Source organism: Miniopterus schreibersii, assembly GCF_964146895.1.
Source record: "Miniopterus schreibersii genome assembly, chromosome: 13".
Classification (NCBI taxonomy): Eukaryota; Metazoa; Chordata; class Mammalia; order Chiroptera; family Miniopteridae; genus Miniopterus; species Miniopterus schreibersii.
In genome coordinates this window covers 7,541,382-7,558,980 of record NC_138113.1, presented here as the reverse complement: position 1 = coordinate 7,558,980, position 17,599 = coordinate 7,541,382, and the positions used below count along the sequence as shown (strand labels likewise).

The 17,599-nt window shown below is 38.2% G+C and overlaps 1 protein-coding gene and 1 pseudogene across 10 annotated transcripts in view; one reads left to right on the top strand and one right to left on the bottom strand.

Annotated features, from left to right (window-relative positions):
• Positions 1 to 383: 383 nt before the first annotated feature.
• PUM2 (pumilio RNA binding family member 2) overlaps positions 384 to 17,599 on the top strand; it is a 76,427-nt gene continuing 59,211 nt past the window's right edge. For 4 of the 9 annotated variants that reach the window (XM_081156341.1, XM_081156340.1, XM_081156349.1 and 1 more), the window contains exon 1: positions 515 to 634. The gene's annotated coding sequence lies outside the window, so the exon portion shown is untranslated. Of the gene's footprint in view, positions 425 to 514; positions 635 to 928; positions 1,105 to 12,700; positions 12,795 to 13,697; positions 13,788 to 17,599 lie in introns of those variants that run through there. The other 5 variants (XM_081156346.1, XM_081156345.1, XM_081156342.1 and 2 more) reach the window with 5 other exon arrangements.
• Positions 4,365 to 12,566, bottom strand: LOC308566207 (bublin coiled-coil protein pseudogene; annotated as a pseudogene). Its single transcript has one exon. The product of its transcript is annotated as a bublin coiled-coil protein pseudogene (transcript).

Genomic DNA, 17,599 nt, shown 5'->3' with positions numbered 1-17,599 from the left:
AGCGGAGTGCGAGCAGTAAGGACACGGCAGCTGGGGGAGAACGTGCTACCGGGGAGGAAGCGGAGGGCCCACGCGGGAAGACAGCAGCACGCAGCGTTCGGAAACGCCGCGGCCGCGCCGCCCACGCCCAGCCCGCACTACCGCCAGGTGCGGCTGCCCAGCCCACGGCCAGCGGCGCGCCCGCAGGGTGAGGGCGCGAAGTGCACGCCGGAGGGACGCCCGAAACGTGCGAGCGCAGAAAGCGTGCGCATGCGCAGAGCTCCCGCCGGCCCGCGCCGAGCGCGGGAGAAGCGTCGGAGGCCGCACCGAGGAGCCGCGCCTCAGTGAGTGCTCCCTCCTCCCCTTTCTCCCGGAGTGCCTTGCGCGCGCCCGGTGGGCGGGGGGAGGGGAGGGGAGGGGAGGCGGCGGCGGCAGCCATGTTGTTGTGAGTCTCTGTGTCTCACTCTCGGTACCTCGGTGGTTCGGAGGAGGAGGGGGAGGAGAAGGAGGAGGTGGGGTGGGGGGGAGGGAGGTAGGTGGAGAAAGAAGATATTGCCGCCACCGAAGGCGGAGAGGGGAGGACGTGTAAGAGCGACGCCGCCGTGTGCCCAACGGTCGGTGTCCCCGGCTGAGGCAGCGCGGCCGCAGCAGCCCCGTAAGTCAGCCGCGCTTGCTCCCTCTCTCCGTGCTCAGGCGCCGCTGGGGCTGCTCCTCGGGCTTTGTGTGGCGGCCTCGGCGGGAGCAGCCCGCCGGCGGGAGGGCGGACGGGGCCTGCGGGGAGCCCGGGACGGCTGCGGCCTGGGGCCCGCTCGCACAATGCAGGGGGAGGGGTGCCGGAAGGGGGTGTGCGCCCGGCGGAGGGGCGCTCGGCTTTCCCGCTTCCTTCCCTCCCCCACGCCTAAGCCTCGCGGCGCTAGGGGCCCACCCGGCTCTCGGGTTCCGGCGCGCTTGGGGTTAGAGACCGAGCTGTCCGTCCGCCCGGCCGTTGGGTTCAGGAAGGGGGGGCGAGGCCGGGTGGATCCAGAGAAGCGTGCGTGTTGGAAGGAGGCGAAGAGGAAGGAGTGGATTTATGAAAACAAGCGTGGGAATCCGCGAGGGCCCGAGTGTGTCCGGGAAAGGCTTGCGGTAGGCAGGTGTGGGTATGAAAGAGACAGCGACTTGGGTTCGAATTGTTAGGTGCCATTAGTAAGGAATGTTGTGTTTTGTTATTGGAACAGGTTTTGGTACTCAAAAATATGTAAATTAAAACCAAAGTAAAGACAAGAGGTTTCAGACGTTGTAGCAATAGTTTTCCATCTGAATTGGGCTAAATGTAGGGGAAACAAATCGTGCATGGTTTTATGCCCAAACACGTTTGTAAAAGTTAGTACTACTTCTGAGAACATAGGCAGGGGAAACCCACTTTTCTTAACTTTTCACAACACATTTAAACATTTTTTTTAATGGGGGGCAGTATTGCGGACATATAGGTGTAATAAGACAATCGTGTCATTAAAACCGGGACTTAGAATTTTGTGGGATTTTTTTAACTTAAGGAAACTTACATATTTTCAGTAAAGGTTTTTAAGGAAAGCTTTATTAGAAAAATGCTTTTAAACGCTTAAGAGAAATGTAATACCTGTATAGGTATTGTGTATCAAGAATTTTAATAAAGGAAGTTACTTAAGGGTTTTAAAAGCTTGTTTACTGCTTAAAAAGCCTGTTTACTGCTAAGGTCCATGTTTAATAGATGACTACACCATGTGACCCTGGAGTATTTGAGGATGATTTAAGGGATTCTGTTAAAATAAAGATAAAAATTTTTAATTGGGTAGGCTTCTGTTCTTAGTCGTTTAATATCCTGCTTTTAAATTTTTATTTTCATTTGCACAGTCATCATAAATAGTTGTTGGTATTTCCCTTATTGCAAGAATGTCTTTAAAATTCGAATTTTTGGTAAAATTAAGTTATTTAGAATCTTTTGGTGTCCTTGAGGGTGGTTTTTGTACCAGAAAAGGTTTACTCTAATTTTAAAAATTGAAGTTACATCAGAATCTTGGCTCTTAGGCTTTTAAGTTTAGTTTTTTTCTTTTAAAGTTCAATTGTCTTGCACAAGTCTAGCTATTTCAAGTTAGATTTGCTGTTAAGAAACCTAAACATCTTCAAACAATGTAAACTGTTTAATTTTAATACATAGTTTTTTAAACTTATTTGTCTGAGTCCAAAGTTCTCTTAGATGTTCCAGTATTTAGTAAGATTTCAACTTTTTTAAAAAAGTCTAAATTACTGCCAGTTGGACTTAAAAGGTTGTTACATTAATAGGTCAAATTTTCTTAGACATTAAAAGTATATAAACCAAATAATGCAGCCTTTACACAGATACTAATGTTAGGGTTTTGTTTCTCTTAAACCTTTCATACTTGTTTATAAATCTTTCTGATGGCGATAGGAGATAATTTGTTTTCCTGTGTAGGTACTTATCGTAGCTGGCAGGAGTAATAATTATGATCAGAGATTTGGGCCAAATATGAATCCAAAACCAACCTTCTTGGTGATCAGACTGTCTCCTTTTTATAGACGCTGACAGGATCTTCATAATTTTAACCGGAGGTTGGTTCCTGTCTCCTGAGCTCAACTTCTACATGCTTCCTTATTCAGTGACCTTTAAACTTGCTGTGTTTCTAAAATAGGAACGTATTCTGTATTTTTTCATTTTCTTAAGACTTAGGGGTATTTTAAGTATCTGAATGTTTGTATCTCAGCTTTGGATTTCATTCACAGTTTGAGGCCATTTTACTGACAGGTGTGATTAAAATAAAAATTGTATTTATAACTAGGTAAATTGGTTTGTGACCTATTAGATTTCTTGCTGTTTTTAAGAAGGCATAAAAATAGCCTTAATTGCTCCTATTGTCCCACCTCTTCACTCTTCCCTTTGATGAATTTGTAAGAGGAACTGATCAAGTATGGCTTAGCTCCTTCCTTCTCTTTCTCTTTGGGAGTCTGCCCCCTGCAGAAAGCATTTTGCTCTGCTCCTTGGTGAGTCCACCAGGGATAGACCTCTGCCCCTTTCTGGAGGAGGACTGTCATCGTCCTGTGCTCCCTATGACTGGGTTAGGATAATAATGGGGTGTGATGCTAGGAAGCTCAGATGGCCTAGGTCTACATTATGCTTTCCAGTGTAGCTTTATCAGAAATGAAGGAGGTATTTGGATTGCCATCAGTCCAACTCCTGTGTTTCTCCTGAACTCTGATGTGCTTGGAATAAGGTTTCCTCAGAACTTATCGCTGAGATGCTAATATTTTAATAGTGACTTTTATGTTTAGCAATATAATTAGAAGACATTTTTCATTTAAAATTTTTGCCTTTGTAGTAGAAAAAGTGAACTTAAGGAAATATTTTCAGGCTTTTCCAGTGTATAGCATTATTTCATAGGTTGGTAAAAATTAATGCTTTTTCGTCTCAGAGTTTCAGGTAGCAATATGTTTAGAGACATAGGTTAATATATTTTTTCCTTGGTGATTTTTTTCCTTTTAATAACTCGAAAAATTGGAAGATTTGCCTAATTAAACATGTGTCACCTTTCAGTCGTTTAAATTCTTAATTGTGGAAAATTGTCTTTTTTTTTTTTTTTTAATGAAGTTTTATTTTACCCTTCCCTGGCTCCTTTTTATATTTTTCTAAAGTGCTTTAAAGGCCCTGGCCGGGTAGCTCAGTTGGTTAGAGCGTCATTCCCATACACCAAGGTTGCCAGTTCAACCCCCAGTCAGGGCACATACAAGAAGCAACCAGTGATGCATAAATAAGTGGAACAACAAAGCAACCTTTCTCTCTCTCTCTCCCCCTTCCCCTCTCTCTCTAAAATCAATCAGTAAATAAAAATAAAGTGCTTTAGGGAATTTAAAAGGATTGGTTGGTTATTCAGTCATGTTGAGAAATGGGTAGTTTCTGTAGTATATTCCACTTCTGCAAATTTAGAGACTGCAGTCCCATCTGTTTTCAGTTCACATATCACAAATATTCACTTAAATCCTTATTCTTACTGGAGAGAGAAAAGATTTTTAGAGTACTGGGAAACGTCCAAATATGTACACTTTCTGTGCATATCCCAGGATTTCCCTGTAGTTGCCAAATAGGGAAAAAGGGACAAAGTGTGAAAGGAATAGGGAGAAAAGGTAGTTGGGAGTGTCAGAATGCTTTGCAAATGAAGGGGGGCGGGGCAGGCAGTCATTATCACCTACCTAGGGTAAAGTGTATATTTGGAATTCAAAAACCTTCAAAAATCCACTTCCTGTAAGGGATTTGGTGAAATTGACTGTAAAATGACACTACAAAACCACTAAAGCAACACCTGCCTAGAAGAATAAAACCTGCAAGTGACTGCCAAAGTACATAAAAACGGGGGGGGGGGGGGGGGGGCGTGTGTGTGTGTGTGTGTGTGTGTGTGTGTGTGTGTGTGTACATGTTTTTAGTCCTGAAAAAACCCCAGTAAGTATGTAGAGAACCTTGTCTGAGGGTAGATTTTTGTGATTTCTTTCGCTGGGTCTCAAAGTGATCTCTGATTTTTGGCACTGTTTCTGAAAGACTTCTTAGTGAGCAGAAGATAGTCTTAACGGACAGTATAAGATGTAGCTGGTTTTTATTCACTCAGACATTAAAGAATGTGAAAGAGTGGTACAGGCAAGCCGACCCTAAGTAGTATAGGTCTTTGCTAGGTAGTCAAATGAGGCAAATTGTGGGTAGAGAAAAATATGAAAAGTATTATATCATGTTAAATATCAACAAAGGAATTACATACAGGTAAGGAGCTACTTGTGTCTTCTATTTTGGTGACCAGTTCATTTAACACTACGTTGTATTTTATCAGCACCTGTAGCATGATTAAATGAAAAGCATTTAAGTTTTATAATGGTAAAGCCTGAATCTTTAAAAATGATTCAACATAAACAATTAAAATTTGAAGTTTAGAGAGAATCACAGCTGCTAGTTTTGCCTACAAACATTTTCTTGGACCACCTTGCAGTCGAAGCATAAATAATTATTGCCTTTCATCTAAAGAGAAAGTCTTAGGTGCCTTCATTTAATCTCTAAATTATGTGGCTCCTACACTGGCAAAACTATTAGTACTCTAGGATAGTGTGAAAGATAAAATTGTTTTCAAATATTTATCTTAAGTCTGGTTGAGAAGATATTCATTGGTAACATTTGATGAACATTCAGTCCATTTGTTACTGTGGATATTCTAAGTTGTATCCTTTCATCAAGCTGGACTACCAGAATTTGCACATATTTTTTGAGTTTTGCAGGCCAGTTGTATGCTACACTGTCCTTAGGTGTTGGTGCTAAATGACCTCTGTTCTTAGGGAGTTTATTGTAAAGTGGAGAGGAAGATGATTAAACTCACGATTACAGTGCAGTACACCAAGTGCTGTTACAAAAATGCTATGGATTCAGGAAAAGCTTTCCACAAGAGGTAAAGTTGAGTCTACAAATACTTAGAGAAGTTAATTGAGATGAGTTAGGTGAAGTGGCATTCAGCCAGACGGATTAACATGTGTAGGGAGCCTGATAGATGACAAAGCTTAAAGATATGACTGCAGATAGGTAGGAGTCCTCCAGATTTAAGAGCTTTATCTAATTTGGACAACCCTGCAAGACTTTGGAAACCCAAGATTATAATTTGGGAAGATTTAGACCAGGGGTGGGAACATCGGGCCCCTGGGCCATATACTGCCCACAGTCATTTGGTCTGGTCCTGCCAAGGCAACTACAGGCGGAATTCGAAATTCAGTAAATCTAGGAGCTAATTTTCAAGTTGATAATTTTGTATGGTCCTTGATATTATAAATATCCAAATGGCCCTTGGCAGAAAAAAGGTTCCCCACCCCTGATTTAGACTATATTGTCCTGGAATCCTTACAGAATTACTGTGGACTTGTTTCCCTTGGATTGTATTAGGATTTAGATACATGACTTTCCTTAAAGGTCTGACTATAAAAATATGAGATTATGAAACCTAGCATCTGTTATAAGAATGTTGTTGAATATATTTTCTGTTACAACTCTGTGTTCTCTATAATAACCCCATATAAGGAATTTCTTTTAAAGCTTAGTACTAGAAATAAGATGGCCTCCAAGGAATTGGCATAATTCATTTCTATGTATAATGAGAATAGTGCGTAATTTACTGTATGCCTTTTACTTTTGTATCTTCAAAAGTTGAGAGTTTACTTACTACTTTTGTTACTCAATATTTGCTTCGTTATTTTCCAAAGATTAGTTTTTGTTTAATTCTGTAGATTTCCTGTGAGATTCTTGGTGTGCCTTCGAAGTTTTTACTTAAGAGTAAATTTCATTTATATACTCAATATTTCTACCACAGACCCTTTTTAGGTACGTAACTTAATACTCCTTGAAACTAACAGATTTAGTTCCTCTTTTCAGATACTGCAGTCTAGGTGTTTGTTTTTGTTTTCTCAACAACAATTTCGAATTTTTTTAAAACTTTAGTATCTTTAGAAGATTGGTTTGGTCATCTCACCTAGAGTTATTGAGAAACAAATGATCACCTGTTCAGGGCTTACTGAATATTTGAGGAACTTTAAAAAAAAAAAAAAATCACAGTTCATATTTATCACCTAAAAGGTTCCTCTTGCTTAATTCAAAGATTTGTAGAGCTCATATTTTTTCTTAAACTATTCATAATAGTGATGATAAACTAAACAGTTTTAACTTGATGATAAACTTAACTGTTTTAAGTTACGACTTTTCCTAGGCAAAAGTTAAAGTTGAAATATGTTCTATAACTCATGCATTCATTTTTCTTCCTTTTTTTAAAAAAATATATCTGTTTCAGAGAGAGGGGGAGAGAGAAACATCAATGATGAGAGTCATTGATTGGCAGCCTCTTGCACGCCCCCTACTGGGGATCGAGCCCACAACCCCGGGCATGTGCCCTGACCAGGAATCGAACCACGATCTCCTGGACCATAGATCGATGCACAAAGGCTGAGCCAAGCTGGCTGGGCCATTTTTCTTTATTTTCTTGGAAATGACTCAAAATACTGCTTCTCAAAATATGTTCTTCGTGTTAACATAATTATGGAAGAAAGTTATGATAGTACTGGGTTAAAGGAAACCAGTTATAGTTGTAGGACCTTTCCAAGCTTTACTATGCTAATGATGTAGAGAATGAATTCCAGAATGACCATGTGCTCAGCTTGCAAAAGAACAAGTGGGTGCTGGGGATCAGCATATCTTAAACGTATTGAATAAGGAACCTCTTATTTCTAAGACACTGAGTTTGTGGTTAAGGAACACACTTTGGAAAATTAGAAAGGGAAAAAACCTTTTAAAACTGTTTTAACATGCTGTTTAATGGTTTTTAATTTTTCCCCAAGCTGTCTCAGACCATGCATTCAAATAACTTCCTTTAGTTCTCTTGCAACCTAATTAACACTTCTTAAGTCATTTCTCCTTGGTCCTATATTGATGCTAATTGACAGTGTGTAACAATTAAAAATTACCAAATAGTCATTTAAAACTAGTCTTCAGTTGTTTGGCATTCAACCTAATACTACTTATACTACTTATACCAACTGAAAATAGCACAAGCTCGCTTGTACTCTATTCTGTGATAAAACCTCTAAACAGTAATGCATTTAAACTGTATTTATATAGGGCCCTTTATAAAAAACTTTATTGCTGACTTCAGCAAGCCTTACAACACAGAAAGCCAACAATACCTCCTCTCCTACCAAATGAGGTGTTTATTTTTTCATACTCTTAAAATTGGTTTTGAGAGAGAGAAAAAAAACATTGATTTTTGGTTCCACTTGTTGATGCATTCATTGGTTGCTTCTTGTATGTGCCCTGATCGGAGATCAGACCCACAACCTTGGCATATTGGACAATGCTCTAACCAACTGAGCTACCTGGCCATGGCCTCAGTCTTTTTTTTTTTAATAGTTTTTATTTATTTTATTTATTTTTTACTTTTTAAATTTATCTTTATTGATTTCAGAGAGAGGAAAGGAGAGGGAGAGATTGAGACAGAAACATCAATGATGAGAGAGGCATTGATCAAGCCCGCAACCCGGGCATGTTCCCTGACCGGGAATCGAACCCCGATCGCCTGGATCCCAGGTCAAAGCTCAACCGCTGAGCCATGCCCGGCCGGGCTAGTTTTTATTGATTTTAGAGAGGAAGGGAGAGGAGGAGAGAGAAACATTGACTGGCTGTTTCCTGCACACACCCTGACAGGATCCAACCCGCAATCTGGGTATGTACCCTGACCTGGAATCAAACCAATGACCTTTTGGTGCATGGGATGATGCCCAACCAAACTGAGCCACACTGGGCAGGGCAGCATACCCTTTTTTAAAAACAAAAACGGTATCATAATGATACACCATAGGCAACTTGGTATTTTTAGTATCATGAACATTTTACTACATTAGCACATGTAAGTTTTACTTAGTGCCTAGCTTTTTATTTTGCTAAACTGTTTTTCTATTATTGAACTTAGGTTCAAGTTTTCTTTTTTAACCACTATAGGCAATCCTGCAGTAAAAACCACTCAGTTTATTGTATCATGTTGGTGCTGTTGTTTATATAAGTTCCTGGAAGAGAAGATATTGGGTCAAAGGATTTTATATTGATTTTTAAACAGAAAAAAAAAATAGTTTACTTATTATAGTGGGTAGTTAATACCCTGGAAAGTGCTCGTGTTTCAGTTTCATATATTTTTTCATTTAGTCTTCACAATAACCCTATGAGGGAAGCACTGTTATTCTCAGTTGCAAATGGAGAAACAGGAACAGAGTTCAAGTGGTCTGAGTTCATTCAGCTAGAGACAAACATGGAACTATATCCTAGGTTTTTGATTCTGGTTTTTATTGCTCCATGATGAGTGGTACAAAAATCTTTAGTAGGAAAACCATTAGGTTTTTTTCCCCATATTCTGGATTGGTAAATTATTTCTTATATCATTTATTGATTTTGTTCTTCTATCTCTCCTATTTCTGATAAACCAGTACTTTTTAAATCTGGCATCTTCGTTAGATGGATTGAAGTTCAGTGGGGGTTTTGTTTTTTGGTTGGTTTTCTTTTTGAGGCAATAATTCTTCATAGGTTGTGGTGCTGTTTCATATTAAATTATGTCATTAGACATAGAATCTCTGCTTCCATTTTTAGGATAATTGATTCATAAATAACAATGTTAATTTAGAAATAGTGTTTTGGGAGGCTCATTTCACAATATATCTTTGACATTTCACATGTATCTTGGACTCATTCGAGCCACTTTGAGTTATCTTACAGTTTTATAAAGCATGTCATCTTTATTTCTGTCTATTTGACCTGTTTCTCTCAGATAATATCTAAAAGCATCAAAAACTGGCATTGATTGAGGTTATATAGTATGTAGATCTTCTTGAAGCAGTATTTTGTTTTTCAAAATAAAGGAACTTCCCTAAACAGTATTCCCTTAAAATAGAGAGAATGACTTGTAATACAAGATACATTGTAAGGACTCAAATATATGGTGATTCTCCTTTGAGAGAATTTTAAGGAAAAAATATCTTGGCCTTATATTTGCATATATGTAAGTTTATGTGTATTCTCTTTTGCTTCCTTGAGACTATCTCTGTGAGATTATCCTCAAAGAGCTAAAGTATTCTTGCACAGAAATATTTGGTAAAATTTTATATAATGTCTCAATGCTGGTGCTGGAGTAATCTCATTTCTAATCTTAGAAGATTTGAGCTAGGGTCTGAAGATTTCTGGTTTCTGGGATATCTGTATATTGATAACACTTTTTTTTTTTTTTTAATTGTTGGAGACCCATTTAATGTGGACATTCAAGGCCTGGGCAAAACAGAGAGTGTCCAGGAATTGGGCAGGCAGGCAAGGCCCACACTTGACGTGGGGAGGGGAGGTTGTTTGGGGGGTGAGGGTTAGCCTAGACACATTGAGGGCAGTACCTGAAGAATGGCTCAAGCAGACAGAACCGCCAAGGTACCTGTAGGCCAACCCTTGAGAAGGTATCTAAGTCAGGTGGTAAGTGCCCAGGCTAGAGCCTGGCCCAGATAGACAGGGTTGGGGCCTGGTTGGGGGTTTCCTGGAGTCCAGGGGCTGGCATCCCTGGGGGCCCTTCCTGCAGCTGCTGCTGGAACTCAAGGCACACCTGCTGGTTGGACTCGAGCAGTTCCTGGAGTCGGGCATGGAGGTGTTTATTCTTTTCTACCAAGTGGTCTAGACAGGAGTTGATGTGGTCCAGCATGGAGTTGATGGCAGCATATTCTGCTTCCACGGAGCTGTCATCCTCGACTTCCTCGCCCAGCTCCACCAGCATGCCTAAGTCCCTATTGGAGCCCAACATTGCAGATTTGGGCACCACAGAGGCCACAAAATGCTTGATAACACGTTTTTGCTAAATTTCGTTTAAACCATAAAACTTAAATTGTTTTCAATATAGTTGAGTCAGTAATATTGTTCTTTATGCTAGTAAAACAAGCATACGTAATTCCCTGATGAAGTACATGGACAAACAAGTAGCAAATACCAAAAAGTGTTGATGCGGATCTTGACTCAACTACTAGCTAGCTAAGTGACTTGTCCAACACCACTAGAAAAGTGTTTGATTCGATTCATGAACCCCCTCGCCCGGATAACAAATTACTAGGTATTGGTGATTAGTAGAACCTCCTAATGTTAAATCTTTGAAGGCTAATGGTCTAGAAATACTTAAGTCTGGATTTAGGTTTACGTTTCTCATATGGATAAGAAAAGGCACTGCTAACCAAATATATTTTGTTGGCAAATTTGCAAAAGTGGTTTAATATGTTGAAGAGACAAGGTACTTAAGGACGTTGGCACCTGTTTGTTTGCTCAATGATGAGTTCCTTAAAAACACTACAAGGAGGATAACTACCAAGAATAGGAATATTTCATAAGCAGCATAAGTTACTCTGCGTATACTGGCTTATGTTTATTTGAATTTTTCGTGTAATTTTGTTGTTTTTGTAATTTATACATAAGGTGGCAGTAGTCCTTAGGTATTAGAGGACTAATTTGAAGTAGTGTCTTCAGCATTACAAAAAGTCTAAGGACTTTATTCATTGTCTCTATTTAAATGGACATTGTTTACTTAATATATATGAAGGCATTTATGGTCACTCCCTAGATATTGATTTCATGACCTGAATTTGCATTTTGTAAAATATAGGAAAATTTTTTCATTCAATATTGGAGCATTTAGGTGGCTATGACACAGTTCTTTCCATACCCCCTCTGAGCCAAGTTTAATTTCTACTATGGCCTTAAAATAAAACCATAATATGAAAATGTGATTAGTGTCATGGTGGTAGAAAGTGCTTTAATACCATTTATTGTAGCTTTAAATGGGTTTGTCCCCTAACTTTTTATGATAGGTATATGATGAGGAATTGGATTAGATGCTGAGAAAAATTAGTATTCTTAGTGATATAAATGTACTTATTGATGCATATTCTTGATTCTTCGCACTTTGTAAACCTTTTGAATTATACATTGGTAATATGAAAACTCACAGAACTTAACCAAGTTATTTGATAGTCTTTAATTTTTCTCACATAATTAGTAATAACGCTGCTATTAGAAAAATTAACTTTAGGCATACCTTGGAGATATTTTGGGTTTGGGTCCAGACCACCACAATAAAGCAAGTATCACAATTAAGCAAGTGATAATCTTTTTGTTGATAAAGGGTCTTGCCTTTACATTGTAAAAACACATCTGTGAAGTACACTAAAGGGAGGCGCCATAAGATGATGTATGGCTGTGATGTTGCATTTTAAAATTTAATAAAACACTGTTCTTTTACTAGGAAGCAGAAACATAATCTCAGAAATTAATTCAAATTTACCTCAAGATTACACAGATTCTTGGCCATAAAGTTTTTATTATGTATCTTCTATATTAGTAAATTCTAATTGTTTAATTATTAAAGGAAATAATATTGGGAAGTTTCTTTTACACCCCAAGTAGTACCTTGTACTATAAACACTCCTGGATACATTTTCTGTAACTAAACATAGTCCAGTATTATGTAACTGATTGCTAGGTACTCTGTTGCTTGTTAAAAGAAAAGATTATTCTTTTTTCTTCCCTAAGATCTGAAGTTGTTAAATTTAGGTCCAAATTCTTACTCCCCACTCCCACCCCTGTCAAAATGATACCAACATTTGTAGCCACATAAGACATAGCAGATTGGCATTTTGGAGTCCCATTTAGTGGCATATGTGTTACCATGCCCCTTCAACTTTATTATGTGAATATGGAGGTTATTGCAGGAGAGTTGAAACTGTTTATTTTCTCTGTCCCATTGTTTTGCCCACTTTGTTCTTCATTCTCTTGCTCATGCTTGAAATAAATGACAACACCCTAAACCTATGATTTTCAACCTTTTTCATTTCGTGGCACACACAAACTAGTAAAATTCTGTGGCACACCAAAAACTATAATTTTGATTCATTCACACTGAACAGCTATTGTGTTGACTGTTGTCATTTTTTTATTGACAGTCTAAGGGAAAAGAGGTCAGTGTCCCTGACTAAATAGTCAGATATTGCATGTCTTTTTGTTTGCTTGTTTTTTAAATGTTTTTACTGATTTCAGAGAGAGGAAAGGAGAGGGAGAGAGAGAGAAACATCAATGGTGAGAGTCACTGATCGGCTGCCTCCTGCACCCCCCACCACTGGGGATCGAGCCCGAAACCTTAGCACGTGCCCTGACCAGGAATTGGTGATCTCCTGGCTCATAGGTTGACGCTCAACCACAGAGCGATGCTGGCTGGGTAGGTATTGCATGTTTTAAAAATTCTTGTTGGCATACCGATTGAAAGACACTATCCTAAAATGAGAGGCTAATTTTGAGTCTTGTGTGTGATTTTCTTGTTTGTTTGTTTTAAAGTCTTTTCCCTGTAACCTGCTTGGCCACTTAAAGAAATTTAAATCACCTTCCTTATTTTTAAAAGTGTGTGTAGATAATACAATTGAAAAAGTTGAAAACAAAGCCCTGATACTTAACTTTCGCTTTCCTCATATTTGAGAGTGGATTGTCTGCCCCTTTTTTTGTGAAGCAGTCAAGAAAGGAAATGCACTGTAGGTGAGGTCAGCAAACTATGACCTACAGGCCAGATCTGGCCCACTACCCATTTTTATTTGGCCTACTAAGATTGATTTTTAGGTTTTTAAATGGGGGAAAATGAGAAGAAGAAGAATTTTGTGACATGTGAAAAATATATGAAATTCAAATTTTTACTGTTGATAAATAATGTTTCATTAGGACACATCCATGCTCTTTTATTTCTTTATTGTTTATGGTTGTTTTTGTGCTAAAAATGCAAAATTGAGAAGCTGCAACAGAGACCAACAAAGCCTAAAATGTTTGCTGTCTAGCTCTTTATAGAAAATATTTATTGACCCCTGCACTGGGCAAATGAAAGAATTGATCCATAGTGGTAAGAGACCTCTCACATTTATCCAGAGGTTCAATTTATGACCTCATCTATTTGAACCACAGGTGAAAACCTGGAAGTAAGCAAAAAAGAGCTTTAGTAAAGTTTCAGTGCTTTACTCTTGAGAAAAAATTTCTTTAAGTTATGCTTTTTTATTAATTGATTTTATAGAGAGAGAGGAAAGGAGGGAGAGACAGAGACAGACATTGATTATTATTGTTCCATTTATTCATTCGTTAGTTGATTCTTGTATGTGCCTTGACCGGGGATCAAACCCGCAACCTTGGTGTATGGGGATGACACTCTAACCAACTGAGCTACTCAGCCAGGGTGAGAAAATTAAGTCGTCTACTCTTTCTTTTTTTTAAATAAAAATCACCCTCCTCTCATTCATCAGTTTCACACATTTGTTGTAGAAAGATAAAAAATTCAGATAAATAGAAGAAAAAATTGGTGTACTCTGATCACGTAAGGGCTATGGATTTTGTTTTGTTTCCTTTCAGTATTTCTTAACATTACAGGCATTTTTGTACTTACAAATTCAAATAGTTTTAAATAGCTACATGATGCTCTTTTTATAGTAGTGCTATATTACCTATTGTGGGACACTTATGCAGTTCATAATTTCAGGATTGCAAGCAACACTACTACAAATATCTTTGTACATAAAGCATTGTTATATTTAGGTTTTATTTTTAGGATTGATTCCCAAAGTTGGGGAGACTGATTCAAGAGATAGATGTATTTATATATGTGATGCCAAATTGGTTTCCTAAAAGATTGTAACTTTAGAATGTGTTTTTGTGTTTGTTAGAGGTAGTTTCCTTCTTAGAGCCTGTTTACTCTTACAAGTCTACCATACTTGGATATCTGAGGTTACAGATGACTGCAAATTAAATGTAACCTAATTAGGAGTGTTAGAACTGGTACCTTTACTTTTAAGTCAAGTGATATTTAACCTGACAGCAAGGCAGGAGGCTGAAATACTAACAAGACAAACACTGAGCACCTGAAGAGCCTCAGAAAATACCAGTTTGTAATTTCTTTATTTTTGAAATTTTTTATTGGTTTTTAGAGAGGGGAAGAGAGAGGGAGAGCGAAACATCAATAGGCTGCCTCCTGCACACCCCGTATTGGAGATTGAGCCCAAAACCCAGGCATGTGCCTTGATGGGAATAGAACCTGTGACCTTTTGGTGCATGGGACAATGCTCAACCAACTGAGCCACATGGGCCAGGGCTAAATTTATAGCATTCTTAAGAAATTAGAAAGCTGTATAAACGTTAGGTGATTCCTAATAACGTTAGTAGTATGCTGAAGCTTTCATATGATTCGCCATTAGATTTGGGAAACATTAATACTTGGAAGAAGTTGAGGTTATAATGGAATGGGAGATGTAGAAAATATAAGAGTTATCAATATAAGATTTAAGAGAAAATGAAATCACAAATGTAAATCTAAGAAAAAATAATATAAAGGGCATAGAGTCAGGAGCAACATGAAATCCTGTGAAGACCTAATAGAGTAATGAGTGTACTTGGTCCAAATTTAGGAAATTTTAAAGAAACATTTAGAAATGAAAGATGTCAAACTAAGTTTTGCTTTAAAACCCAGTGTCATGATGGTATGGCTAGAAATATTTATTATAGTGGATATTGAATGTGCATGTAAATTAGCTCAATTACAAATATTATAAAATCCATAATACAGTGTTGATTTTTTTTGCTTTAAATGGGCTTATGTATTTTGAAGAAATTAAGAGGAAAAAAATAGTCCTTTGTACTTATGCACATTCTTCCATCTTCGGTGCTCTTCATTCCTTCCTGATCATCTGAATTTCCATTTGGTATCATTTCCCTTTAGCCTGAAGAATTTCTTTTAAAGCATTTCTTGAGGTGGAAGTCTGTTGTAATGAATTTTCTTTTTACCTAAAAATGCCTTTGTTTTAGCCTTTATTCTTGAAGGTGATTCCAACAGATAAAATTATAGTTTGGCCTTTTTTTCTTCTTTTAGCACTTTAAAGTCTGGTTCCTTCTATTCTGGTCCCCATTGTTTCTGCTGCAAAGTCAGCGGTCATTTGCAGCATGTTCCCCTTTAGGTAATACTGTTTTTTCCGCTGGCTGCTTTCATGGTTTTCAGCATTTTTGTTAGGATGTACATTATGGGTTATTATTATTTTCCTAGTTATCTTGCCTGGGGTTCACTGAATATCTTGAATCTGTGAATTTTGCTTTCATGAAATTTGGGGGAATTTGTGGTGGTTGTTTCTTCAAATAATTTTTCTGCCTCATTCTCTTCTTTTTTTTTTTCTTTCTTCAGATTGGAAATCTCTATTGATTTGTCTTCAAATTCACGGACCCTTTATCTCCAATCTGCTGTTAAGTGCATCCAGTGAAATTTTTTAAAAGATTTTTTTCAATTTTAGGATTTCCTTTTGGTTATTTTTATAGTTGCACTTTGCTGAAATTTTGTATTTTTTCTTTCATTAGGAGCATTTTTTTTTCTTTTATCTTTGAACACAGTTATAGCAGTTGCTTTAAGATCTTTGCTAATTCTAGCCTCTGGGTCATCTTGGTGTTGGTCTTTATTAATTGAGTTTTCCTATTTCTACATATGTCTAGTAATTTTTTTATTGTTTTTTTATGTCTAATAATTTTGGATTGTGTTCTAGACATATGTTTACATTGAAGATGCTCTAGAGTCTATGGAGAGTATTGGCTTTTTGTTTTCATGGGACTCAAACTGTGACTTTTGTTGTGGTCAGCAGCAAACATTTTGCTTAGTTCTTTCCTCCTTAATTGGGCTGCTTGAAATCTATCCTACTCATGTAGTTCAGGAATTGTCTAAAAATCTGAGCAGAGCCCAACCAGTGTGGTTTAATGGTTGAGCATCAACCCATGAACCAGGAGGTCACGGTTTGATGTCCAGTCAAGACGCACATGCCTAGATTGTGGGCTTGATCTCCAAGGGTAGGGGGGTGGTGCAGGAGGCAGCCGATCAATGACTCTCTCTCATCATTGATGTTTCTATCTATCCCTCTCCTTCCTCTCTCTGAAATTGGTAAAAAAATCATAATTTAAAACATCTGAGCAGAATTTGGTTGCCTCATTTTAACTTCCCTTCTTAGTTTCCAGCTTGTCCCAAACTCTGTCCCTTGAACCTTCAAGCCTTTAACACTAGGTTACTTATAGGAATTTTAGTTGTTTAATTAATTTTAAATCATATTTTAATTTTGGTGTACTTTGTCCAGAGTTTATCGTTATCTATAGGAGGGTTTAGTCTGATAGGAGCTACTCCTTCAATTACCAGAAAACATACAGAATAATTTAAACTCTTTGAGAACAGTGATCATCTTTTAACTCAATGTTTTCTTTATAAAATCTTACACATTACCCTGACTGGTGTGGCTAGGTTGGGCATCATACCGTGCAATAAAGGGTTGCCAGTTTGATTCCTAGCCAGGGCATGCCCAGGTTGTGGGCTTAGTCCCCAGTAGGGGGCGTGCAGGAGGCAGCCAGTTGATGTTTCCCTCTCACATGAATGTTTCTTTCTCTCCCCCTCTCCGTTCCTCTCTCCTCGCCCCAAATAAAATAAAATAAAAAATCTTATGCATTGAAGATACCCAGTAAAAGCTTACTGAACTAATGGAAGGATGAATGAAATGTTGATTTTTTTTTTGAGAACTGTTAATGAACCAGCTTTTCTAGTAAGTTAAAAGAATAGTTATTTGCTGCCACATATCTTTGATGTAGTATCTATTCAGATATTTTGCCTTTTTAAAAAATATATATCGTTATTGATTTCTGAGAGAGAGAGAGAAACATCAATGATGAGAGAGTTGTCGTTGATCGGCTGGCTCCTGCACGCCCCTGACTGGGGATCGAGCCCACAACCTGGGCATGTGCCCTGACCAGGAATTGAACCTCGGATCTGGATCCTAGGTCAATGCTCAACCACTGAGCCACGCCCGGCTGGGCTCTTTTACCCATTTTTAAATTGGGTTGTTCTTATTTTTAGAAAGTTTTTCATATATTCTGGATACAGGTCCTGTTTTGAGTATGTGATCTGTGAATATTTTTCTCCTAGTCTGATTTTGTTTTTGGTAGAGTATATTTTTATTGAAACCAAAGATAGTTGGAAAT